The following is a 26,539-nucleotide window of genomic DNA, read 5'->3' as shown; positions in this document are numbered from 1 at the left end:
AGATGACATATAATTATCCCTACTAAAAATACCTGTACTATAGTGCTGCCAGTCGCAATGCTAAAATTAAATTATGCTGGAAGTGATGAGTCTAAACCCCCTATTTTTAGTGACTTATAGCTAGGCCTTAAAAATCTTCTCTTCCAGGAATGTGACATACCACACCTCAGTTCAGGAACCTAAACTCAAGTCTTATAGAGGAATCGAAATGTTTAAATTCATTAGAAAGGGGGGAAACCCCTTTAGGCCTTAGTCAAAGGCATTCAGATGAACAAGAACACATCAAACACACTTGTTCATCTCTGGTAACTTGAGGTTCTTTCTATTCTTCTTGCTGGGTTATGTGAAGTTCAAGCTACAGTTATTTTTACTTCACGTAAAACAATTACTGTTTACACACACGTACACACGTGCACACATACGTACACATGTTTCAAGAGGGTTCCTGTGTCCACAATTGTACTAGTAAAGGTATCCCTAAGAAAATTGGATGTAGAAAATTTTGGTCATAGGTTGATGAAGAAGAGAGCTAATTTGTTTTATGTAACTCATAAATCATTTTGTGCAGGCAGCACCTATAGGCAAAGTAGGAGACTGCAGCTGAGCCCTATTGGCATAAATTCCTAGAGAGCTGAGAGTTGTAGAATTAGTGATTCCCCAGTGAGAAAAAATGACACTTTTTGGTGATGGGGCCATTATGATGGCTGATGGCAGAGGAAAGATTCTTGTGTTACCCAAATGCTGCAAAGGAAAAGTGAATTATTAGAAGGGTTCAACAACTGTCAACAGGTTTGAAGGGCTGAGATACTACGATCCCCAGACATGCAGAAGCCAAGCCTCTTCCATATTTTGCCTTTCTTTTTCTCCTCTAGCTGCTACATAAGGCAAATCTCAGCAACCTTTCTGGGCCCATTCCTTCATTTGTACAATAAGGGAGTTGGCTGCTCTCACCTCTGTGGTCCCTTCCAGCCTGAAAACAGTAATCCTGTGCAGCTCTTCATCTGAAATCTAATAGTCCTTCATTCATACCTCTTGGATATTGGATGGTAGGGAGTTACCACATTCTGTCTTTTATCATAGTTATTTTGTATACCTTTCTATAAAATAATTTTCTCCGATGTGAGAATCGAAGATCTCAAGGGTGGGTACTGTGTCTTGCTCATTTTTGTGTGGTTCACAGATGATGAAAAGACATGGATGGGTTGTGATCTGCACCAGTGGTGGAAGGAACAAAATCAGTAAAATCCACTGAATTCTGAAAGGTCATCTGTACTAACATCTAATTGAAAATGCACTTGTATTTCTGAAACACGTCAGGGTACATCAGCTGATCACCAACTAAAGGTGTAGGTAAGAACATCCTGAGCTTTGGAAAACAATTAATATATAAATTCATCAGGAGATTGAAATTCCAAGTCAGATAGTGAGAAAGCCCTGCCACAGGCTCAGCTCCATTTGATTCTAGAGCCCCAAACTGGCAATCCCCCCCCTTTACATGTCACTGTACATGCCTCTAGTTGCCAAGATTCAAATCATTCACTCTAGGAATTCCATAAGTGATTCATGAACCACATATAGAAACTCCTCAATACAGTACAACATTTCTGGGATGGAAAGCGTCAGCCAAATTATTCACACAAATTGAGAAAATGTTGGCCTGAAGTCGCAGAGAAAATCTCACTTTTTTGAGAAGGTAGAACTCTGAACCACCAACACGGTAGAGATGAATACTTTCGAGAGTTCTCTGAAATCATTAAGTACCTGGAAGCCTCAATGTATATCTAAACATTCCAAAAGAATCTGAATGTTAAGGGCGGGTGTTTTTGCTTGCTCTGAGCATCTCAGGGTGGGGGCAGGGAGGGAGAAGCATCATCCACTAATTACAAAATGAACTCATTTACATTATTCTGAAAAGACTAATAAGCATGTTTTATAGCCATTTTCAATCTGTCCCAAACTAGATTTTATTATCTGTGGATGGCAGCTCACATTAATGTGTTATTTTCATTTTTTTTGGCAAGGCTACACAATTCTCGTATAACTAAAGATTCCACAACTGTTACTCTAAAAAAAATCAGGAAGTGATTTGACATGCACTTTATGCTGGATTATCACTGAACAGATGCTAGCCATTTCTTATGGAAGGCTTTTCAAAGTTTCCATTTGTAGTACTTTGTATGTTTTTTCCTACCTAGTGACCATCATCAATACTTTTTCCTTCTTCTCCACACACCACTCTGGCCCTTCTCTAGTTGCTTTAACCTTGCTAAAATCTGGGGAGATGGCACTGGATCTAAGGAGGCTGTGGACAAGAATGATTTTGTTTCAAAGTGGCAACAGTTCTTGAGGCCATTCATGCTGACAACAATAGATAAATTGTCAAATTGGTGCCTGAAACATGAAGCTACACACCGAGTATTGTTTTGCAATAATGTCCTTAACACATTAAGCCAAATACCAGCAGGCATGCCCCCTGCTGTAATACCGTTTGGCTGATTACACGTTTTATACTGTTCATGTGGAGCTGTCCTTTCAGTATTTCATGATTCGTGTTTTCAAAGAATCGATTCAACGCTAGAAGAACATGCCAATGGTGCAAAAGGAAGGCTAGCTCCAACAGGTCTCCACCACTTAGAAGTGGCTGAAGAAAAGCAAATCAAAAAGGACCCTGGTGCCCCTGGCAAATGGTTCAGGCACAAGACCTTTGGGGATTCTTTTGAATAGTGCCTCAGACCCCTCTGACTTTAAACTGTCCTATGAACATATCTCCAAGGGATAGACTCAGTTTCTGCCCCATAGAACAACTCACATTTCCTTAACACTGAAAACTGGAAACTCCTTTTCTTACAACAGTCCTATGAAGCAGGTAGTACAAATATTATCCTCATTTTACAGATGAAGAAACCGGAGCTCTGCAAAGTGAAACGATTTGTTCCTTCTGTAGAGCGAGTCAGTGTCTGGATCAAGAGGAAAGCTCACATCTCAATTCCAAGCCCAACTACTCCTATGGTAATTCAACCATCTTTCTTTGGCCCCTTCTGAAGCTCTTTAGAATGCCACAGACCAGTGGTTCTTGAAGTATAGAAGAGAACATTCTTGCATAAGGGGAGGGAAGGCTGGCTGAAATGAATATCAGGGAGCAAATAGAGGAGAGGAAGGTTTAAAGCTGGAAAAAATCTTCTAGTCCAATCCCTGATTTAAACCCAAGTCTCCTGATTCCAAATGTAGCACTCTGTCTGACCCCTTTTTGCTGGATCCTTTTCCAGATCCCACCTGATAATTGGGATCAGGGGGTTCCACAGTGTTTTCTCCTGAGTCCTCTTCCCTTCTCCCTCTGTACTGCTTCACTTGGTGATCTCAGCAACTCCCATGGATTTATCTATCATCTCTATGGAAATTATTCTCAGATTTACTTACCCAGCTCCAACCTCTGCCCTGACCTCTCCAATTGCCTACTGGAGGCATCCTCTCTATTATCCAGCTTATCACACCTCTAACTTAAGTCTATATCTATGTCCCATAGCCATCTTAAACTCAATATGTCTAAAACTAAACTCATTATCTTTCCCCCAGACCCTCCCCTCTTCCTCACTTTCCTATTACTGAGGGAGCTAGATGGGGCAGTGAATAGAGCACCATTCCTGGAGTCAAGAAGATCAGAAGTCAACTCCAGACACTTAATAGCACTGAGACCCTGGGCAAATCACTTAAACTCTATTTTGCCTGTCTGTAAAATGGGGATAATAACAGCACCTACCTCCCCGTGTTGTCATGATGCTAACCTTAAAGTGCCATAGAAATGCTAGTTTATCATTAGTCTTCTGAAGAGCACCACCATTCTCCCAGTTACCTAGGCTAGATGCCATCCTTGACTCCTTACTCTCCAATATCCAGTCTCTTGTCAAGTTCTATGGCTTGACCTTCACAGTATCTTCTCTGATGAAGTTCCCTTTGTGGTGTAGCCCTTGTCACCTCACGTTGAGATGATAATACCAGTCTTCTGATTGGTCTCCCTGCATCACTTCTCCCAATTTCAGTCCACCCTTCACCTAGCTATCAAAGTGATCTTCCTAAAGTGCATCTCCCTTCTTTCAAACTCCAGTGGCTCTCTGTCACCTCCAGGATCAAATATAAAATCCTCATCAGCTTTGAAAGCCTTTTGAATTCTGGCCCCTTCCTACGTTTCCAGTCTTTTTAAATCGTCCTGCCTTCCACATTCTCTTATGATCCAGTGACACTGGCCTCTTTGAAAAAGACTCAGGTCTCTTAGCTTCTTTGCCGTCTCACTACTTGTCTTCCACACCTGCAATTCTTTCTAACCTCCAGTCTGCTATTTGGCTTCCTTCAAGTCTCAGCTAAAATCCTATCTTCTGGAAGAAGCCTTGACCAGTTCTACTTAATGCTAGTGCCATTTCACTTTATCCTGTAGATATCTTGTTGTACGTACTTATTTGCATGCCAAGTTCCCCATAGACTGTGAGTCCTTGAGGGCAGGAACTACTTTTGCCATTTTTTTTCTCTTCTCAAGCACAGTGCATGGCCCATAAGAAATAATGCTTCTTGACTTGGCTATCCACTAAACCATGTTGCCTCTGGATTAAGTTCCTTGTCAGGTTCTAACTTAAATATCATAAAAGGGCTAAGAAATTCTACAGTAAGATATTTTAAACAAATTCTGGGGGAAAAACTAATTTAACTCAATCACAAAATTTTATAGTTTTGATAACTAACTTCATCTCAGCCAAAAGGCCAAGAAGTAATAAAATTTTATGATTTTGAAAAGAGCATTAATGACAAATTCCAAACATCTTATTCTACTCCTACACATTTCAAAACCTCCCAAGCATACTATTTTAAGAGAAAGTACCCTGCATACAAAATGTGCTTAAACAGTATTTTTCTTCATAATCATACAAGAAGGACTGTCTGATTTTGAGGGGATATATTTGTATTCTCCCAACTACTGACTTTGAAGTAGCAATCTGGCTTCCTATCTTAACACTCAAGTGAAACTCTCTGCAAAATTCAGAGTGATCTAATTACCAAGTTGGATGGCGTCTTCTCAATCTTTGCCTTTCTTGACTTTTCTCCATCATCTGACTCTGTTGACTGCCTGCCCTTTTCCTCCTGAATTCTCTATCCTCTCTGCTCTTTGATGACAATGCTCTCCTGGTGTTCTAGGTGGGCGACTGCTCAAGATCTCCCTTTTCTATATCATTACCCATGTTTGACCCCTTCTTGTTGCATTCTTTTGGTGACCTCATCAACTTCCATAGGTTTGATTGTCATCTGTATGCAAAAAACTCCCAGATCAATATATTCAGCCAGAATATTTCTTCTGAACTTTAGTCCCTTATCACCAACTGCTTATCGGATATTAAAAACTATTGAGACTCATAGGCCTTTTCAAATCAAATGTATCCAAAACAGAAGGCTATTTTCCCTCAAACTCACCACTCTACCAGTGTTCTCTAAGTCACAGTCTCTCGGTATCATTCTGACTCCTCACTTAGAAGGCTTCCACTCCACTTCTTATTCAATGAGGTGCCCAAACTGATCATTTCTACCGCTATGACATCTTTTATATGCCTCCTTATCTTCACCCCCACAGCTGCTTCCCTAGTTCAGACCCTCATCACTTCAGAGTTGGTCATCTCTCCCAAGCCCTCTGCCCCAACTCCAGCAATTCCTTTTTACCTTGAGGATGAAATCTGAACTCCTCTCTCTGACGGTTAATGCTCTTCACGAGCTGGCCCTATCCTACCATCCTAGCCTCACTACACATTTCTCCCCACTCTGGCCAAACTTGCTTACGTGCTGTTCCTCACACTCAGAATTTTCACCTCTGTCTTTTTTCACCTCCCTTTTCACTTCTGTCTCATGAGTGGCAACATGGTACAGTGGATAAAATGAAGCAGTTGGACTCAGGAAGACCTAAGTGTAATTCCTGCCTTAGTCGCTTGCTAGCTGTGTGGCACTAGGTAAAGTCACTGAACCTTTCTTGACCTCGGTTTTTTTCATCTGTAAAATGGAGTTAATAATAGCACTTACCTTACAGGTGGTTTGTTGTGAGGATCAGATGAAATATGCTCTGTAATTCTTCAAATTCTGTATAAATGTCATTCTCATTTAGTCACTTGAGTACTGTCTGACTCTTTGTGACCCCATTTGCAGTTCTCTTGGCAAAAATACTGGCATGGTTTACCATTTCCTTCTACAGTTTATTTTACAGATGAGAAAACTGATGCAAACAAGGTTAAGTAACTTGCTCAGGGTCACACTGCTGAGGTCAGATTTGAACTCAGGAAGAGGAGTCTTCCTGACTCCAGGTTCAGCACTCTATGCACAGCACCACTTAGCTGTCCTCTATATCAGTGTTAGCTATTATTATTATTATTCAAGAAGCAATTCAAACACTACCTTCTACATGAAGCCATTCCTGATACTCCCTTCTTACTGTTTGTGTTGTCCCTCCCTGCCTTGTATTTATTTGTATTTCTTCCTCTTTATAAACTGAGGAAGCTCAGTGGCACAAGACTCGGAGCCAGGAAGACCTGAGGTCAAATCCTATCTCAGATACTTACCCTCTGCCTCAGATTCTTTGTCTGTAAGATGGAAATTATAATAGCACTTACCTCCCAGAGTTGTTTTGAAGATCAAATGAGATAACATGCCCCGTGCTTTACAAACTTTGAAGTGCTATTATTACTTATTTACATACTTGCCTCCTCAGTTAAAATATAAATCCCTTTCCAACAGGAATTGTTAAATTCTTTGTATTTGATTTTCTAGTACTTAGGATAGTGCCATGCACACAGGAGGCAATTGGTAAATGATTGTTGATCTATTGGTAGTAGCTTAGCAAACTGGTGTTGCTCCCTCAATTCATATGTGGGTTGATCAGATAAAACCACTAATTCAGAATCTTAAGTCGGAACTCTGGACATTTTTGGCAAAACCCCCCACAATTTCCTTATCCTTCAGTATAAATGTTTTTTATATGCTAGAATAAAAACAGGGCATAAGTGAAATGCTAGATTTTAAATTCTTTTGAAAATGGAGGCCATGTCTTATTAATCTAGCACATAGTGGGTGCTTAATAAATGATCAACTAAATTGAATTTAAAGGAAAAACATAAATTACAAGAAGCTTTATTTTATTTGCAAGAATATTATATATTCTTGCAAATCTGAAATTCTTCGTAAATAAGAATCAATACAACTACTGCATCCAGGAGTAGAAAGTACGCTGAAGTACTCCCTATTTCTTGAGTCTTTGGTTTATGAAAACTGATATTTCTAGACTGGACTTCCTTTACTCCCTAAAAGACCTTAAAAAATTTGTAGGGAGAAATTATTTCAAAATTTATGCTCGATAAGAATAATATAAACCGTATCAGAGTTGTCTAAGGTAGTACTATGCTCACCCTTTCCAATTTCCATGGTAAAAACATACTCGCTGATATAAATTTTAAGAGTAACTATCAAATTTCAAAAACTCAATTTATGAGATTAAATTTTTCTTTGGCTTCAAATTCTAGAAATTGCTCTTGGGATGAGATTCTAATGCATAATCTGTAAGGCAATGGTGTTTTTAGAAAATCCAAAATGGAGATTACATGAAATAAGCTATATTTGGAAGGTTGTTGGCATGAATGTAAACCTATTAGAAGATCCTTCAGGGGTTGGTGACATGAGGGCAAAGCATGCAAAATTCGGCAGGAAGATATGCCTAAACACACAACTCTGTTTTTTAGTTCCAAAATTCTATAATGACGATCACCTTTGACAAAGTTTGTGTGCTCTGAGGATGGAGGAAATCAAGGAAAAATTCTGCCTCCTCTTATTAGACTTTCAAGAAAAATCAGTGAGGGGTGGAAGGAAAGTACATGAGTATATTTCTCCCCAAAAGATGCTTACATTGCCTTAGCCCACTGATATGGGAAAATGGCAGGATCATTGGGGATTTCACAGGACCACAGATCATGCTGAAACCTCGGAGGCCCAGCTCTCATTTTACAGAGGAGGAAACTGTGACCTACAGAGGGTGAGGTGATGTAGGTAGCATGCACCAGAGAGATGATTTGAATCTGGGACCTCTGACTCCAGAGCCAATTCTCTTTCTGCTGTACCGTTCTGCCTCCCTGTCAATTTATGGGCTCAAGATTTTGTTAAAGAGCTTAGTCAATGTTTCTTTTACAGCATAAAGAGTGCTGGACTTGGAGTCATTTGAGAGAGCTAAATCTGTAACTCCAGGCAAATCCCTTGACCTCCCCTTTCAGTTCCTTCATCTGTAAAGTGAGGATATTATTTGTTCTATTTACCTCCAGATCATTACAAAGTGCTTTGTGTACTTTAAAGCACTCAAGAAATACGAGCCATTACAGGTCTCTTTTTTCCAGTGGAGTTGCCAGATTGTACCTATTCAACTAGGACGAGCATTATAGGCTCTTTCAAACATTTTTCCACCTAAGGCAGAAGTCACTCTGACTACTCTTCAAGACAGATAAGGCTGGAGCTTGCTTGGTTTTTTAAGCAGCCTTTAAGGCTGGGCTACCACTCAAAAGCAAAGTGGAGCATAACCGCACAACCAAGTTTGTTCAGTGTACTAACAATGTAGATTTTAGAAAATGGTTAAAACCTCTCGGAAATCATTTGAAGTTAAGAAAGAAATGAACTCATCTAGAAGTAACTTTATTTTCTAAAAACTTAGGAGTGAGCCTGGTTTAACAGAAGGGACAGCTGAGCTAGAACATCTGAAAACACCATCTGGTGAAAATACACTGCATTGTCAGTAATATTTTTTTAGCCAGCTGCTTTGTAAGTACTTGAGTTCTGAGCCAGAATTTTCTTGGCCCCATGAAGATCCCTTTCACACGCATCCTACAAACGAATACCCAGAGCTTTTCATTGATAATACAGCGCCAGATTTTATGGGCTGAAATAAGACGGCTCAGCAATAAAGTTATACCTTACTGAAGGTTATCATAGAGAAATACACGAGCAAGAATGGATGCTGTTAAGATAGCAAGGAGTCTGAATGAGATGAGGAAGGCTGCTTTCAAGGCTTGAATAATTGTGCCACCCCACCAATCCCCACCCCTAAGAAAAGGTAGAGAGCACTACAGCCAAATGCCTACCCTCCAACCTTTAAAGGAGGATTCTGGATTAAAAAAAATTCAATTTAATTGATGTTCTTTGCAATCTTGATTGTTAGATTTCTACATTTAAAGACATTATTCTGAGAAGGGGTTCAGAGACGTCACCAGACTTCTACAAGGGCAGGTCCAGGACACAAAAAGGCTAAGATCCCCTAGTTTAGTGGGACTAAAGAAAACTCAACCCCCAAGAGACTTACCAGGAGATGAAGAGAGCAACTGGAGATTGGTTCCACCAAAGGAAGGGTTTCTGTTCCTTCTAGCTTCTACCACACTCACTTTTTCCTGTGTGTGTCCCTGACTCTTCTAGAGAGCTGATCAAGACTGTGCAGTGAGAAGCTCTTGAGTTGTCCAGGGATGGGACCAAGTATTCTCACAACTGTCCCCTCGAGTTGCCTGGAAAAGTGGACTGAGTTCCCCCTGGAGGATCACTGGGACAGTGCATTAATAAATAATGTGAAGGGCACAATGGCTAGTTTTTAACCTCTTTCAAGATTACATTCAGTCAAATTCTGTAACATTTGTTGCAAGTGGACCACATAGTTCCTGAGACATTGGCACTGGAAGTACAGATTAGCTACCAAAGTTGCAGTTTTCCCTAGGAACCATTTTTCTTTTCTTTTTTTTTCTTATGGAAGGGGCACCTGGATTTGAACTAGGGGAGCCATCTTTCTTAAGTCGAAATGGAGTCATATTAAGCATCTCTAAGATGGTGAATGATTTTCTGCTTATTGTAAGATACTCAGTCGTGGGTGATACAAAGAACTTAAAACAGTAAGGGAATAGTTCATTTTTATTGAGAAGACCCCCCCTCCCCAGTATTCCGGAAACAGAACCCTTTGCAGACAATAAATTGAGTTCAGGGAAAGACAATATAATTCACTTTATAAAGAAACTGGTCAAACTAATCATCTCAGCCCAACTTTTCACGCTTAATACTGTCGAGAGGCCCTTTCTGAGTCAATTGGCTCACATCTGCCTTTTCCTACAACAAACTCCTGACTGAAGATATGGCAATAAATTAAAGAAAACTTCCCATATTACCTTTGCCCTAATTAAGAGATAACATAAAAGGGCTGAGTGGAGACGCAATACAGTTTAACTGCTTTCTAAGGGTGGAACCAAAGAAATGTATGCTTTGGAAGGTTTAGCTGAAGTAGCAAATTACTATAAAGTCAAGGGCATATTTGTTACCAGTGGGCTTGTGGGTCATGTTATCATTCTCAAGGCCAGGAGGATGTATTCTGGAACATCCATCCTTGAGAAGGGAACAACTAATCAGGGGAATGAGCAATGAAAGACACTGTTTCTTTGTCCACTGAAGATACTGAGAGGGATGAGAACTCAATAGGCTAGGAGAAGTGCAGTCTAGGTGAAGGAGAAGAGATAAAATCATCACTCTTGGTATCATCCCAACATACCCGGAAAGTTGGGAAATACTTGTGCCTCGCTTTTAGTTAGTAATTAGCTGTTTAGAATCAGAAAACAGAATTCTCTTGTAACCTCAACATGATGGGGCAAGCATAGCTACACAATTATTATGGGCTTGCCACAATACAGTGAGTTTAGATGAGTACGCCATATACACAGGGCTCATGATACATTAAGAGGATATTATTGGACCTACCATCCTGATTTCTGTGGCTTTTGGTGGGTATGGGGGGCAGCTAGGTCTGGGCCTGAAGTCAGGGTGACCGAGTTCAGTTACAGCCTTAGCTGCTCACTTGCTATGTGATCCCAGGCAAGTCACTTAACCCTGTAGGCCTCAGTTTCCTCATCTGTCATATGAACTGGTGAAAGCGTAAAACCATTCCAGTATCTTTGTCAAGAAAACCTCAAATGGGATCACCAAGAGTCAGACACGAACAGTTCACTAGGGGTGAACTGTGTTAAGTTAAATCTAAAATCACTTTAATGAATTGGTTCAACTTGGTATGACATTCAAACTTAATCAGGTTCAGAAGTCTCAGGATGTAAAGAAGTCTTGCTATAAACATGTGCAATGGTAATATTTTTGCTTGATTCCCCCATATGGCCACATCACTTAAGAGAACTTTCTTGACTTTAACCAAGGGTGATCTCCATCTTCCTCTTCTGGTATACAGAAGGAAGCACGGATGGAGACAGAGATAAGAAAGGGTGACATTGTTTCAAAGAAAACCTTGAATGTGAATCATTTATGAACACTGTGAACAACTATTAAGAGTTCAGTTCTAAGCCACTGGGAAAGTTATTTAAGCTAGGAGTCATAACTGTTACTCCCTTTTGTAAAGGAAAAAACTGTTCTTCCTGCAGAGAGACGCCTGGATACTTTGTTCTACCTTTCAGCATCAATTTTCTAGCTCTGCTATCTGGTAAAGTAGACATTTCGGCTTTTGAGAATCCTTACCTTTGGGGTAGCATCTGTCACTCTTTCGGTTTAGAAATAAATGATGTGCTATATTTTGATGAGAGAAAAAAGAATCGGTACACAGTGTTAAAAACTAGAGAATCCATTTAAGGTGCTACGAATCCTCGTATAAGCCGGCCACCCAACATTTAAGAGGAAAACTAGATCTGGGTTTCCATTTGTCTTTGCCACAATGATGAGGCTATCAGATCGGACATGTGGCACAAATCTAGGAACCACCATGCTTTTGAGTCCTCTTCATTGATGCCATCAGCCATAAAGCAGGGACCCAAATAAAAAGCCAATCTAGGAGGAGGTCATTCTATTTCTTAGAACAGATAATTTCACATTTGTTTTAACTGAAGCTTTCATCTCCCACATAAAGTAAGATAAATAACTACATAATGAAGGACAGTTTGACAAAGGCTTGGTTGCCAAGGATTTTTTTTCAGGGTAGAGAATCTCTCTGGCTGTTTCAAGAAGTGCCCCTCCCCCAACATAATCTATTTTCCATCTCATTAGGTAGGTCAATTAACTATTCTCTCTACTAAAGTACCTTTCTCAATGCGGCTTTTTAATTTTGCTTTCCATTCTCTTGAAATCTCCTAATAAATTCCTCTAGAAGCTACCAGTCTGTGGCTTTTTTTCTCCCCACAACTTTGCCATTATTCTTCCCACTCTGAACTATAGCTGTGATGCTTCAATATGAAGCAGTCCTTAAAGAAATCAGCCTGTGAGGAAAAACACAAACTGCCGAGAGGCATTTCCACAAAAGGAAAACCCCCAACAACCTAAAGAATTCCTCGAAGGAAGCTCTGTGTAAATTAACCTTAAACAGAGAATTCAGCAGAAAGTTCTGGAGTCAGCCACTTCAGAAAGGGGGGGGGGAGGAAAAAAAAGACAAGCTAAAAGAGATATTCAGGCACTTCTGCAAGATTTATAATTCCGCCTTGTAGTTAAGTAAGAGGAAAACACCTTTAGAATGTCCAAACTGCTCAGAGTTGTGCAACAGCGAGATTTGAAAGCTCTCTTGCACACGGTAGTCAAAGCGTTTTTCTGGCCTAGTGCACACCACACGGAGAAAACCGACAGGTTGGTCATGAGACTTACATGCGTTTAAACACTAATGTCAATGCAGCCAAAAGGAGAAAAGGAAGGAAGCGCACACTCCTTTGTGGATTTTGCAAAACTAGGAGCTGCTCTATTCACTTATTGGTCAGAGATTCACCCTCACTCTATGTTACCTTATGGAAGATGAAAAATATACTAAATCAGATTGGGGAACAAAAGTAGTTTTGAAAATTCTCAAGAGAATGGAAGTGCTTTTCTAAAAGGATGATAATTACCAAGAGTTCTGACTAACCAGATCTTATCCTGTGACACAAATGTGTTCATTTAAAAGAGCATTTTTATTCTGGATACTACTCTCAATCATTTTTATTCTTTTAAACAAAACAGAACTACCTCCTGGAATAATTGAACCTGATTCAAATTCGCAAGAGCAAATGTGAATTCTCTCTCCCTCAGAATTTTCAAGGATGAAAATTCCCGGCTCTGTGTCCCCGTAATTTCATAATTTCTGTCACCTTTCTCATTTCCAACAGCCAAGTGTGTGCTTCAATTCAAAACGCAGAGTTCACTGTGTAGCTCATGTTCCCTAGTCCATTCCAAAAATAGTATTCATCAGACTTAGAATTCTCCATGACAACCACTTACTCAGGTCTTTCATTTTTTAGAAATTGTAATATGAAGTTACATACAGGTGCATTTAGCAAGTAAGCTCTGAAATATCACAAAAGTAATTTCTGGAATATGTTGTTGTCAAGTGTTTGGGGATTTGAGCCTTTTGGCAAATTTCCAGTATGAAAGCAAATGAATATACAGTGTGACTCTTTTAAATTTATATTAAACATCAATACTGATTAAGTAAAACTCGAATAAATAAATTTCATTATTTTAGTTTTGGCCACTAACAATATAAAACTCCATTATTTTTAGCTAAATCACGTGGCTTAGTTCATGAATATCATAATGCCGGTAAAATTTTAGTTGGATATAATAACTATTCATCCTAATAGTGAGATTGAGGCATACCATGAATTAACGGTATATAGTTACATGGTATTTAAGACAATGAAAGATCAGCACATTACAAACATAATTTAAGAGTTTGTCATTTAGAGATCTAGCTAAAGCTATTAAAACTATCAAGTGTATCTAACATGAATTCTTTCTTTATGTTTGATTTCTTTCAGAAGAATCTACATTTATGTCAAAAAAGTGCAATGATGTGTTACATAGCAGTTATACAATAATAACATTTTAATAGTGGTATTTCCCCAAAGATACACATAATGGGTGGGCGAGGACTATAGAGTTAGGCTGTGAAGAAAACAATGAAAAATTCTCAGCATTTCCACTAGTAGATCAACAGATTTCAAAAGTCAGAAAACATCAATATAAAGGAGTTAAATGACAAAGAATGGTACCTCCACCCCCAACCCTGAACTGAAGGCCACTCTAGTTCCAGGCCTTGTTCCAAAAGGCAACCAGCTTGTTTCTGAGCCCAGGTCCAATGTAAGACAATTTTCACTGCATACTAATTAGGTTAGTTAGACAAAATTTGGTAAGTTTTTCTCTCATTGAAAAATGAATTTAGTTCCCCTCAAGCAAAAATTCAAGACTTTGGCCTATTTACATCAGAAAAAACCATACAACTGTAGAATGCCTATTGTCCAGCCTAACACACAGTTGGATGGACAACCCAGAAAACTGGGCTAGTCGTACATATATCTTGGAAAGACACTGTGTGTGGACAAGGAGCTGGACCCAGAATTAAACAGGAAGAAGAAAATGAGCTGGATTGCCTTTAGGAAGGAAACTATTCAGTTCTTCTTCTAATGATCCCAAGCTTTATCTGAAACAAAGACCCATCTTTTTTGTAAACATTATTCTGAACGCTGCTATATTGCTGAATCACAGAAAGAATTAGTATTGGTATTGGAGGCTACCCACAAGGCTTTAGAGAGGTATAGCTATTATGGTGGGCCCAAGTAGATTGTAACACTTTGCAAACTCAGAAATGTATAAGAGGATTAAGCATAAAGAATGCCATCAGAGATGCTGGACTGGAAAAGAAGGTGAGTTGGTTATGTAGCAAGTGTGAGAAATAACCAGTGGAAAGCCTGTGTATTCCACTCTTCTCCATGTAATGTCAAGAGAACTAGAAGAAGACCCCCAGAATGCTGGACAGACCCCAGTGGAAGATTTATGGAAGGAATGAAAAAAAGTCACCCAGGATGAAAGAATATGAATGAATTGTGATGTACACCATTGGAAGGATTACCAACAGTGATACAACATCTACTGAAGTATTAAAGTAAACATTATGAAATTAAATTATTTGAGTGACTGTAAGTCAGAAAAAGTCAAAACTTTTACTCAAGGAATGCTAACTCAAGGCAATAAATATTCATTGAGTAAAATAGTAGGTGGTACAATGGATAGAAGAGCTGTAATTGAGATTAAGACCCGAGTTTCAATCCTGATTCAGTTACTTACTAGCTGTGTAATCCGGGGGACAAGTCCCTTAACCTCTCAGTGACTCAGTTTCTTCATCTATAAAATGGGGATAATAATAGCATCAACCTCCCAGGGTTTTTAATAAATACCAAATATGATAAGACACATTAAAAGTGCTTTGCAAACATTAAAGCCCTCTGTAAATACAAGCTAGTTTTATGTACTATATGCCCAGTACTGCAGTATGTACTGTGGGAGGTAAAAATATGGCATCAGACACATGGGAAAGACAGAAGAAGTGCTCCCTCACTTGGGAATACCATATTCATAAATGTTCAACTAAACACTCAGACCAAAATTCTCTTCACCATTTCCACTCCTCTAGATAGAAACCAAGCTGTTCTGGGTCAATGGTACCACCTGGTGGCCAATATTGAGACTATCTAACACAAAATGTTTGCTTTACTTTTTTTTTTTTGCTACCTCTGGTCCCCACCCCTATCCCCCAACTGCACAAAAGGGAATGGAGAGCCCTCCAACTTGCTCCTCTTGCCACTAGCATTTAGTTAATTACACCTCCAGCAATCAGGCACTTAAAAGTATAGACAAACGGTCTTTTAAGAGAACTGTGGGTTCAAATTCTGCCTTTGATGCCCACTACTAGTATGATCCTGGGCAAATTAGCTAAGCAACCTCCTTAGGCCTCAGTTTTGTTGTCTGTAAAATAGGAGATTCAACCAGATGGCCTTTGAAGCCCCTTCCAGCTATATATCCGTGATCCTACAAACCCCAATTCTTCTTACAGCTCTAATCTAGTTACTTCAGAAAATTATGAGTTAAAAGAAAAGGAAGAGGGGCCTTAACAAAAAAAGAATATTTGTAAGACACTTGTATAAAAGAAAACAAGAGCGCCAATTAAGAATTGAAATTAGACATGATGACAAATCAATGATTTCAGCCTCTAAAGTCCTTGAAAATGCCTCGAAGTCTCTTTTTTATGTCTAGCCTCGTTAACTACCCATTTCTCAAATATCGGTATTTACAATAAAATAACTAATTAAATTGTTTGAATGATAATGATCATAGAATTATGTTTTAGTTTTTATTTTTAAAACTATATAGCATTTCACTTGCATTGTAGGTTATGTGACCCAGCCTAGGAACATAACCATCACTGATAAACATTTTTCTACAGAAAATTTTGTTTCAGAATTCCAAAAAACTTAGAAAATTTTTTAAAAGGATGTTTGGAATTTGGGGACTTCCTGTATATAACAAAGTGTTATACTTAATGTAATACAACCAGACAAATGTTTGAACTAGAGTAACACGAAAGTAAAGGTATCACTCGATGGAGCTGCTAAGGAAATAAAGGACAAAGTCTCTGCCCTCAAAAGGATTCTCATTTCCTAGGGGAGAAATGAACCCAAATAACATTAGCAATTCCATTCTAAGTGTGAAGAAGAGATCCAAAACACCTCAAGAGATCTGAAGAGGGAGGCAGGTTATGATGAGGATTAAATGAGATAATGGATGTACAATTTAAAAACCATAAAGACTTGCAAAATACCAGTAATTATTTTTCATTGTAAATGCTATGAATGATCAGAAAGGAGAAATCAATGTTGGCTGCAGAAGGCTTCATGGAAGATGTAAGATTTGAGGGGATGAAGCACTGTTTACATAATTTTACAGCAAGGTCTTTCTTTGTCCTTAATGTTACTTTACAAGTATTTAAGTTTAGATGATAGAACTTATTATAGCACATGGAAAAACTAACGGTAATTTAAATACTGAAGCCAAAAGTGAATGTAAGTTTTTCCAGTGTCTGAATCCCCTCTCTGTCATCTACAGTGACTACTATAAAATGTTTTTATTTGTAAAGCTGAAGGGCCAATTATACCTGTCTCGCCTCAATATTTCTGCAGCACACTAAGTAAGCATGGATGAAAAAACATTTCTGTACAAATACCCACCATCTCCCCATCGGAATTTAAAGAGGTCCTCTGGGAAAGTGGGAGATCAAGGTAGAGATATGGAAAAGACATACTACATGCATGTAAATGTTATGAATTGTTTGTTTCAGAACACATACGGAACTATACAAAATCCCTACATAGAACTGGAATCATCAGGAACAAAAGGCCAACCCTTAGACTATGAAGAGTTGTAAAACAAGAAAAACTATAGCTTATTTATGGAATATGAAGAAAAGCACAGGACTCATCTGGACAAGTACACATTTTTAGTGCACCTTCAAAGCACCATGTAACCCTTCTTAAACATCATCAAGGAAAAGACCATCGTGAATAACTATCACTAAATATCACTAAAACATCTTCAAAATAGTTAGAAGTGGGAGAGAGAGGAAGCATTGAAAACAGCATATTCAAGAATCACTTAAATACTAAAGGTGCAACTTTCAAGGTATCCTACATAAAGAAACTGCTATTCTAAATATTGATTTGATGGAAAACAATTTAAATCACAAAGTCTTTATTTAGAATTCTTAGTAGATATTATGCACATAAACTGAAAAATGAAATGCTGGGCACCTAAAAAAGGCCAGGCAATATTTTTAAAATATGCAGACTCCCATACTTGCAGATCACAGCATTATCATGCCAGAAATTAACATTCCATGCCCATGCAATTATTGGGAAGATTATATTACACTTTTCTGAAGCAAGAATACAATATGCTTGCTGAAATAATATATCATTTGGGGATGGGGTGTGGAATTATCAAGGGTTTCATAAAAGCAATAGTCCTTGAAAAAATTAGGATTTCAACCTGGAAAAAGAAAAACTGAGAGGAAATATGACAGAAATAAGTCACAAGCAGTAGGGATAGGGCAAACCTGGCCTTGATCACCAAATCTTGCAATTCTAGAACTAGGGGGCATGACTTAACACAGTCTTGGGGCAAAAGAAAAGGAAATCCTACTTTGAAGAGTGGGTTACTGATTTCTAGAACTAAATTACCTCCAAGAATTGATATAGGCCAAAAATGTAAACAGCTTCAAGAATAATTTACATCATGGATGATAAATCTAGTCTGGGTTATTAGGGAAAGGTAGTTATGTTTAGGTTGCATGCTTAACCTTGTAGACTTCAAGGCATAGAGGACACCCATGTTTTCATCTAAAATCTCCCTTGATGACACCATCAGACATAGAAAATGAGGCAGTAGGGACTATTGGTGGTACTCCCAATGGCATTTCTTCCTGAGATTTTCTCCTTCAAGTAATACTATAGCTAAGTTACACTTCCTTTATAACTAAGGCCAAAAAAGGAAAGTCTGAGCTACAGACAGCAGTCACCTTCTAACTCATAAAATTATGTTTAGCTCTGGCAAAGATCCATAGGCTCATAGGGAGCATGTGTTATATTATAATTCCTAGACAGACTCTCAAGCCTCAATTTCAGGGTTGTGGCCCCTTATTCTTTGATGCAGTGAGTGATACTTCATGATCTGAAAAACAGTGGCTTGGGCATGGAAATGTGAAGGGCTACTGTATTAGATTAATATCTATAAACGTACTGCTTTTGTTGGCTTAACATAACCATGACCACTTAAGACATATCTTAATCTCCAAAGTACAATCTCCTCTTCTAGATAGTATGGTATTACTTGAATATCAGAATAACATTTTAGCACTACAGAGTGTGCAAAAAGGAAGTATAGTCTGACTTTTTGGGAGCTCATCAATTTATTCAGAGAAGGACACGAGTCCCAATAATTTCTCAGTTTTTGGAATCCCAAATCTCTGACATTAAATATAAATATAAGTACATACTATCACCTAATATTTAGTTTTAGAAATTTAGCTATTGACTTTTAGAGGTTCTTCAGGCACTACTATAAACTAGGCTTCTCTGAGCATCATGGCTGCTGATATAAAAGTAACAGTAAGAGACATTCATATATTCATTTACATTAGATTTTTTAATCCCGTTCAGAGAGTTCCCCTTCCCCCAATTTTAAAAGCGATATGCAGAAAGAAGTTCTTGCGACTTGCCTTTAAACAGCAACAAAACTGAATCCTTTATTACAGAAGTTTAAAGTGATCTTCATGGATATTATAGGTTTCAATGAACAGCCATGGAGTTGGCTTCAAATCAGTATTTTGTTTTTACCTGGAATGAAAGCACTAGAGATAGTCCCAAGGTCCAAACCTTAAAAAAGAAAATAAAAAGGCCTCTCTTCACTTTTGAGGGAAGAAATTTGCCTGCTTTCAAGGTCTCCAAGTGCCAGATGACTTCTCACTTAATTTTGAGTCACATTTGAGATACAGCCAGAGCAAATTGTATTATGAACTGTGACGTCAATTTATCTCTCAGATACGAAGTATAATAAAAAAGGAAACTGGGATCCTATTTCCCTTATTACGAGAATTTTCATGGAGCTGCACACACAGGTATTTTACATAAAGCCTAAAAAGTATATTTGGGACTTTAGAATACCTTGTCGGTCCTGATCAACCTAGACGATCTGAATTAGGAGATATGAAAGAATTATTTAGTCATTTTACAAAAAGTTCTTCAAAGATAGAATAAAGGGGTCAGTGTGTACTGTACTTACACTTTAGCTAAACTCTTGCTTGCAGCAACAACAATAACCACTGAGCTAACTGCCTTGACTTTGGCTAATTTTACCAGACAGCAGCAGGTGAAATCAATATTACAAAAAATATTGTCTCATAATTCAGGCACAAATTAAGTAATGTTGGTGATCTGATGAAAAGAAAAACTACCATTTAAGGGTGTTTTACAAACTTGGTGACTGTGGAAAATAGTTTTCATCTTATCTTCATTTTTATCTCAAAAGTAGATTAAAGGAAAGCTCCCTGGAACACTGTGAATGAACAAGTGCTTCCAGGATATGTTTACCATCATTGCAAAGCCTCTCAAGTTAGTGATCCATTTATCTTCCGATTGAAATGAATCTTTCACTTACCTTGTTAATAGACTTTGATAGGAATGTAACTTTCCAAGTATTAGTTCAGATGTTCAGAATTAGCAAAGAATAAAGGAAAGAAGTGCACACAAAAGTCCAATGTCTCATGCTGGTATTCCAAAAATAAAAAAGAGGAAAGCTTGGGGGTAGTTGTTATAGACACTCTGCAGGATCTAAGTAATAATCTTTCAACAATTAGCATTTTAAAATCTAGACAAGTGTTTCACGGCAACCAGACTTGAGTGAGGCATGTATTCACATTCTGCAAGGTGGAGTGAAGAAATGAAGGAAGAAAAGTTTGATTTCTTTCATACATGTTATGAATTAATGTAGTATGGCACCTAATTTGTTGGGAAATCTGGCACGATCCTTGCCAAATAATCACTCGGTTCTTAAATAAAATCCACATCAGAACATTTACCCAGGTTTAATTTTTTTAAAATCTTTTTTTTTTTAAAGGCAACAGTCCTAGACATGTGTTATTTGGCCTCATTGCCAAAGTGCTGCCTGTTTCAGGCCAACGCTTGGAAAAGAAAGACTTGTTGCAACAGTACCACTTAGAGTTCCCCAAATAGCTTGTTTCACAAGGCACCTATTCAAGTAATTCTCATAATAAAAAGCATAGGGAGAAAGAGCCAGTCCATTTCCACTTAGTTTTGTAGCTCTGAAGAAAGAGGTACAGAGATGTTACTGACTTTGCCTTGGGCTCTATTCACAGTGATGCACAAAAATGGCAAAAGATACCACAATGGGGTCAGAAAAAGAACTCTTAAAACCCCCCACAAAAACAAGGTCCTGTCAAAACCGTCACATTCCCCAGATTTCTAAGGAGGGCCCACTGGTGCTAAAGGACATCATTTATTTGCACAACTTAATGAATGACATCCTACAACAAAGTCCTTTGCCCTTAGTCAAGAGAATTCCATTCACTTACCAGACACCTTCTGTTTCCCCCATATAGCTTTGTGTGTGTGTGTGTGTGCATAGAGAAATAATATCTAAATAGGTTGATTAAAAAATATAACAGCAGACGCGGCATTGTTGAATATGCATCGCCCAAGAGCCTGTTACCGTGACCCATTTAAGTAGTCTACTTTAAGCTGGAAAGTGCAAGCAGTTGGGCAACAGGCAGTTTCAAGCATTAGTAGGGATAGATAACGGTCCTTCCACCCGGGGAAGCAGCAGACACTTAGCAAATTAACTACACACAAAGCTTAACTCGCCTCTCCCAGGGTCAGCATCCACCTAAAGAACCGCTGAATTAGCCGTGCCAACTCCCCACCCCTCCGCCCAAACGGTGCGTTCCCAGGCAGGAAACAGACCGTTGGCCGGTTACCGGTTATCCGGGGACTCGAAAGCAATCTAGTGGTGTTAGGCTCTAAATCACTACCGAGCCGGGGTGCAGCGGAGACGAGAGGAATCCCTTGGCCAAGGGAGCCGTCCGTAGGTAGCCGCTGCCGATCTCCGGAAAGAAGCCTCCGAAGACTACGTGGCATTAGCAGGCGACAGCACAAGTGCCCAAGTGCTGGTGGCTGCAGGGGAGGTGGCTGAGAGTGCGGGAGGGGGGGTGGGTGGGAAAGAAGTCCCTCTACTCACTCACTCACTCACTCCCGACAGCGCCCGGACAGAGGCACTTTTTAAGCAGCAAATCCAAATACGGCTCCAAGATGTAAAAGGAGCCCTCAGGCTGCGCTCCCCCTCCCACATATTCGGAAACTTTTCCCTCCAGCAGCCCTCCCAAAATATCCCCCCTCCCCCTCCCCCAGTCCGTCCGGCCCCCGCCCCCTGCGAGCTGCCTGCCTGCCTCCCCTTCCCTTCCTCCTCCTCCCTTCCCGCCCCCCCTCCCCTCCTGCTCCCTCACCTCCGCCAGGCTCTCACGCTCAGACCCGAGCAAAGCTAAGCTAGGGTGAGCTGGGTAGGCAGGCTAGATTGGGCTGGGCTGGGCAGGGCAGGGCAGGGCTGGGCGACTCTTGCCTCGCCGCATGGTAACTCTATATCCTCTGCATCCTTCCCACTCCCCGAGGGCTCCCAGCCTCGGCTCTCTTTTGCTCGTCTTGTCTCGCCTAGCCTGGCTTGTGCGCCCCTCGCTCCCCCCGGGCCGGCCCGCGCGCCCCACATGTGTGCGCCCAACAGTAACAGCCGGCCGGCCGCCGCCGCCGCCGCCACCACCGCCGCGGCACAGCGGCGATGTACAGCAGCAGCTGCTGCCCTGCCCTGCCTGCCCCTCCCCCGCCGGCTCGGGGCTCGGGGCTCGGGGCTGGGGGCCAGGGGGAAAGGCTCGGGGAGCTGTCTGCTCCTTCAGCCCAGCACCGACCCAGTCCAGCTGCCCGGGGTGGGGGGGACACGGGGCACGGACACTTACTGCCTGCCACACACACAGTGGGCGAGAAACGGGGGGGGGGGAAGCTGAGAGGCAAACGCGACACTGTCCCGCCCTCCCCCCTTCCCCCCCAGCTGGGAGCCGTCGCGATGGTCGTCGCCCCAGAGCCCCAGCCGGCAAGGTGCCGCTTCAATCTCAGCGCGGAGCCGCTCGTCCGCCGCCGGACGGCCCCGCCATGATGGAATGCGGCTACTGCGCACGCGCCGCGGTGGTGGTGGTGGTGGGGGGAGCCGTGAGGAAAGCTCAGGACCCTCGAGGCTGGGGGTCAGCGACTGGGCCCGGGCACAGACGGCCCCTAGAGGGACCGACCAGGGTAAGGCCGAGCGGTCCCGCGAGCAGGCGCTTGGGGCGGCAGACTGAGGGCCCCCGGGCTTGGGACATCTGCTGCCCTGCCCTAGCCGCTGGGCCACCTAGACCCCCCTAAGGTCTGGGTCAAGCCGGGCTATGCAACTTACCCCAGCGGCATGGAGAGGCAGGGGCGGCCTTTGGGCTTTAGCACAGATGGTGTGAGAAGTCAGTACCCGAGCAGAAACGCGCTGGGCTCGAGGGCCCAGGGGCTCCCTTCCTTCCTTCCTTCCCCCTCTAATGCCCTACAGCCCAGCGAGTCCTGGCTGGCACTTGGATTCGGTTCCGTTTCCTCGTCCACTTACTTTCCCTCGTTGGGGGCCCTGCGAAGCCCGGGAACGCTTTCTCCCTCCTCCCTTGCTCCCAAGCCCGAAGAGGCTAGAGTTCCCAATTTGCAAACAGAACCACGTGGGAGTCGAAGTAGAGGGGATTCTGTTTCTCCGGGGTTAGCAATAGCCCACAAGTGCAAGGGTTGAGGGGGAAAACTCAGTGATTGCTGAGCCCTAGAGCTCCACGCTAGTATCAGCTAACAAAGGGACGGCGAGGGTTCCGAAAGGGCAGGGGCACTGAACAACTTCAGCAAAGAGCGCCGAAAGGCAGGAGGGACTTTGGGAGGCTTCACCGCATGTAGCCCCGCACACAAACTAGCCAGAAAAGTTAGGGAGATATCACCGTTTACCAGGGGTCAAACATGCACCCAGCACCACCCCACCCCCACGCCGATGGCCAGGGCCCGAGTCCTGGGACATGGGAAGGAAGGAACATTTATTAATCGATTACTCTCAGCCGGGCACTGCGATGGTGCTGCTGGGAAGGAGCCTTGGCCTGCAGGAGGACCCGTGGCCACGGAATCTCCAGCGCCCACGGAGTCTAGCCATACTTGACAAAGTATCCGTGGCCCAGTCCACCCAGAGACGGACCATCTGCCCTTTGCTTGAAGACCACCAGAGAGGGAGGGCAACGCCGCTCCCTCCCTGCGAGTAGCCCATTCCGCGCCGGGACAGCTCTTATTGTTAGGAAACCCTGCCTGCGACGAAGCGTCTTGGCAACGTGCACACATTGCTTCTAGGGCTGCTCTTTGGGGCAGAGCAGAACAAGGCTAATCCCTCCAGAAAGGGCAGAAAGGTGTGAAGAAAGAGGGCAGAGAGTAGCGCAGAGTGCTGTGTGCCTGCAAGGGAGCAAAAGCTAAGGGCAGGGACCTTCTGTGGGCAGAGTCCGGGCACACCACTTTGAAGGGGCCAGTTTGGACCCGAAGTGAAGGGCAGCCTCCAAACCCAGGAGCCCGCTGACTCCCCTCGGTCCCCAATTCCCCAGCAGAGTGTTTGGGCTTGTGTGTGGAAGTACAGAGAGACCCAAAGAACGGCACTCGGGAGCAGCCAGTTCAGACTTGAAGCAAGGGTGGACCTGAGAAGGGACTCAGCACGCTCCGTCAAGCTGAACACTGTGACTTCTCGGGGGAGGTTTTTCTCTGCCCGGGGTTTTAATTAACGACACCCAACTCAGTTTCAGCTGCATTGCCCCGAGTCCAGTTGAGGGGAGTGGAGGATCGGATCGGGACGGGCCAGAGCTGGGACCTCGGGGCTCCCTCCCTCATCCAAAGGCACTTCTTAATCCAAATTTGCTGAAAACCCCTGAGATCTCTTTGGTGGGGACGGTGGAAGGATACAGTCAGATACACCTCAACACACTTCCAGGCTCCTGGGAAAGGACTGGCCAAAACAAAGGGAAGGCAAAGCGCTCTAGGAAACGCCAAGGGGGATGGGTCACTTTCATCTGGGGGCAGGCAGAAGTCCTCTCACTGGAGGTGACAGATTGCCTTGGGGACTACACCGGGTGATCCCAGAGGACCCTCCCGCCTCGAAAAGGAATCCAACGTCTTTAGGAAGAAGGCTCTAGAGCTGGCACTGATAAATGCCCTTTCCGGAGACAGAGACTTTGAAATAAACATCCCCAAAGGAAGCATCATTCAACTTCCAAGAGTGCCCAGTACTGCTATTCAGAATCTCTCAAATTGAAAGACTCCACCTACTTTTTCAGCTTCCTCCCCTTGAATCTACTCTTCTTCAAGTGTTAGCAACCAAAACAAATTCAACTTTTCTTCTTAGTTTTCTGGGATCTTCTCTCCTGGCGGATGTCTTTGTCTGTTTCCCTCAGTTGTTAGTGCCCTTCCATCACCGTGTAGCCTGCATTCTGTGCCATATTCCCCATCCTCCTTAATGTTGAGCTAAACTCCTTGAGGGCAATTATAATATGCATGATATATAATAGAAGATCACATGCCACATAATATTCTATCATATAATCACTCTTCTATCGGTTTCCTCATTACTTAGGGCAATTGATTGCTTGAGTCCTGCCTCTGCTACTTACCTTTCCTACCTGTGTGAGCTTGGCAAAGTCACTTCCCCCTTTTGGGCGTCAGCTTCCTCCTTTCTAATTGACAGTTAGACTGGATGAGGAGTTCTTTAACTAGGGGTCCATGCACTTGTTTCTAAAATAGTTTAATTACTGGATTCCAATAGAATTCGTTTCCTTTGTCATCTTCTATATTTTATTTTGTGTATTTATGTCTATGACACCCCCAAAAGGCTAGGAACCTCCAGAGATGAAATCAAAGGTCTCTTCTAGCTCGAAATAAATGATTTTTTGAAGATTTGCTGAATTCTTAAGTACAACTTCATTACATCTAGTAGTTAATTGTTGTTTTTCCTCCAGTGAAACACATCTCTGATTTTGCAACAGAAATCATTGGCAAAATAGAACTAACTTAACAGAAATTTGCTTTATAGTGTATTTAGCCAGAACAACTCTATTCTGTAGGGCAAGGATGCCTCTCTCTCTACCCTTACCTGTTACTTGCATGGCTATATAGGAAAACAATTTGGCTGTTCTAGGGGGCTTAATCAGATGAGATACATCTTTATTTCTAAGTCTTGGTTGGTTATTATTGTACCCAGTAATAGCTCATCTCAACTGTTTTCAGGGAAAAGGCTTAAAAGTTTTTAAAAATTGGTCTATAGAGTCTGTTTAAAGATGTCTGTAACTTTTACCTAGAAGTTAGTGTATTTTTAAAGGTGTTAGAAGTACCCGAGTACAATAAATTTCTTCTATTGGAAGCGCAAATTGTCTGGCCTTGTGAATTCCCAGCAAGCACTTTGTTCGTGTTCTGATTCAATTGTCTTGGCTGAGGAAAACTATGGTTAATGATGCCCTGTTAGATAGTGGATTTATTTCTCATCTCAAGTACTAGAGTCCAGAGCACAAAAGTTCTTAAGGGGTGAATGCTTTACATTCTTTCTGTTGAAGAATATATGCTTTCTAAATCTCAGCAGTAATTATGAAAAGGATTCCCTGATCCAGTCCTTGATCACCGTGGAAAGACTTCTTGAGACTCCTGCTCCTTTTCCTTTTATCTTCTGAACTTGAAAGGCTATTTGGGGGTTTGTGGGCCGTTATGGTAAACCATTGTTCCAAATGGACATTGTAGAAAAAAGATGCCACCACCATCTCCCACCTCCCACTCTGCACTCTGTCTGCTGCTCCTCCTAGGAAACCTGGTGATTTATGACTGGTTTCAAAGCCTAGCCTAAAACCTGCCATCATGCTCTGAAGCTACAGCTATCTCTCAGATTTGAAGCTGCTCCAGAGGCAAAAACTTGGCTAAATCCTTGCTTAAAGTGAGATACTAAGTATTCCAACATGAATCATTAGAATTACCATAAAGTCCTTTTGCTAATGCTAGTTTGGGGAAACAAGTATACCACCTGGATGAGAGAGAGAGAGAGA

General features: G+C 41.6%; 1 protein-coding gene across 12 annotated transcripts in view; it reads right to left on the bottom strand.

Annotated features, from left to right (window-relative positions):
- LOC100019824 (fibronectin type-III domain-containing protein 3a-like) overlaps nt 1-23,060 on the bottom strand; it is an 80,343-nt gene extending 57,283 nt beyond the window's left edge. For 2 of the 12 annotated variants that reach the window (XM_007507460.3, XM_056808850.1), the window contains exon 1: nt 21,625-21,738. The gene's annotated coding sequence lies outside the window, so the exon portion shown is untranslated. Of the gene's footprint in view, nt 1-9,358; nt 19,016-19,090; nt 19,209-20,028; nt 21,762-21,889; nt 22,215-22,390; nt 22,591-22,863 lie in introns of those variants that run through there. The other 10 variants (XM_007507462.3, XM_007507461.3, XM_056808847.1 and 7 more) reach the window with 10 other exon arrangements.
- Nucleotides 23,061-26,539: the final 3,479 nt, after the last annotated feature.

Source organism: Monodelphis domestica, chromosome X (genome assembly GCF_027887165.1).
Source record: "Monodelphis domestica isolate mMonDom1 chromosome X, mMonDom1.pri, whole genome shotgun sequence".
In the NCBI taxonomy this organism is placed as follows: Eukaryota; Metazoa; Chordata; class Mammalia; order Didelphimorphia; family Didelphidae; genus Monodelphis; species Monodelphis domestica.
The sequence above is the reverse complement of the archived record's forward strand: the minus strand, read 5'-3'. Positions and strand labels throughout refer to the sequence as shown.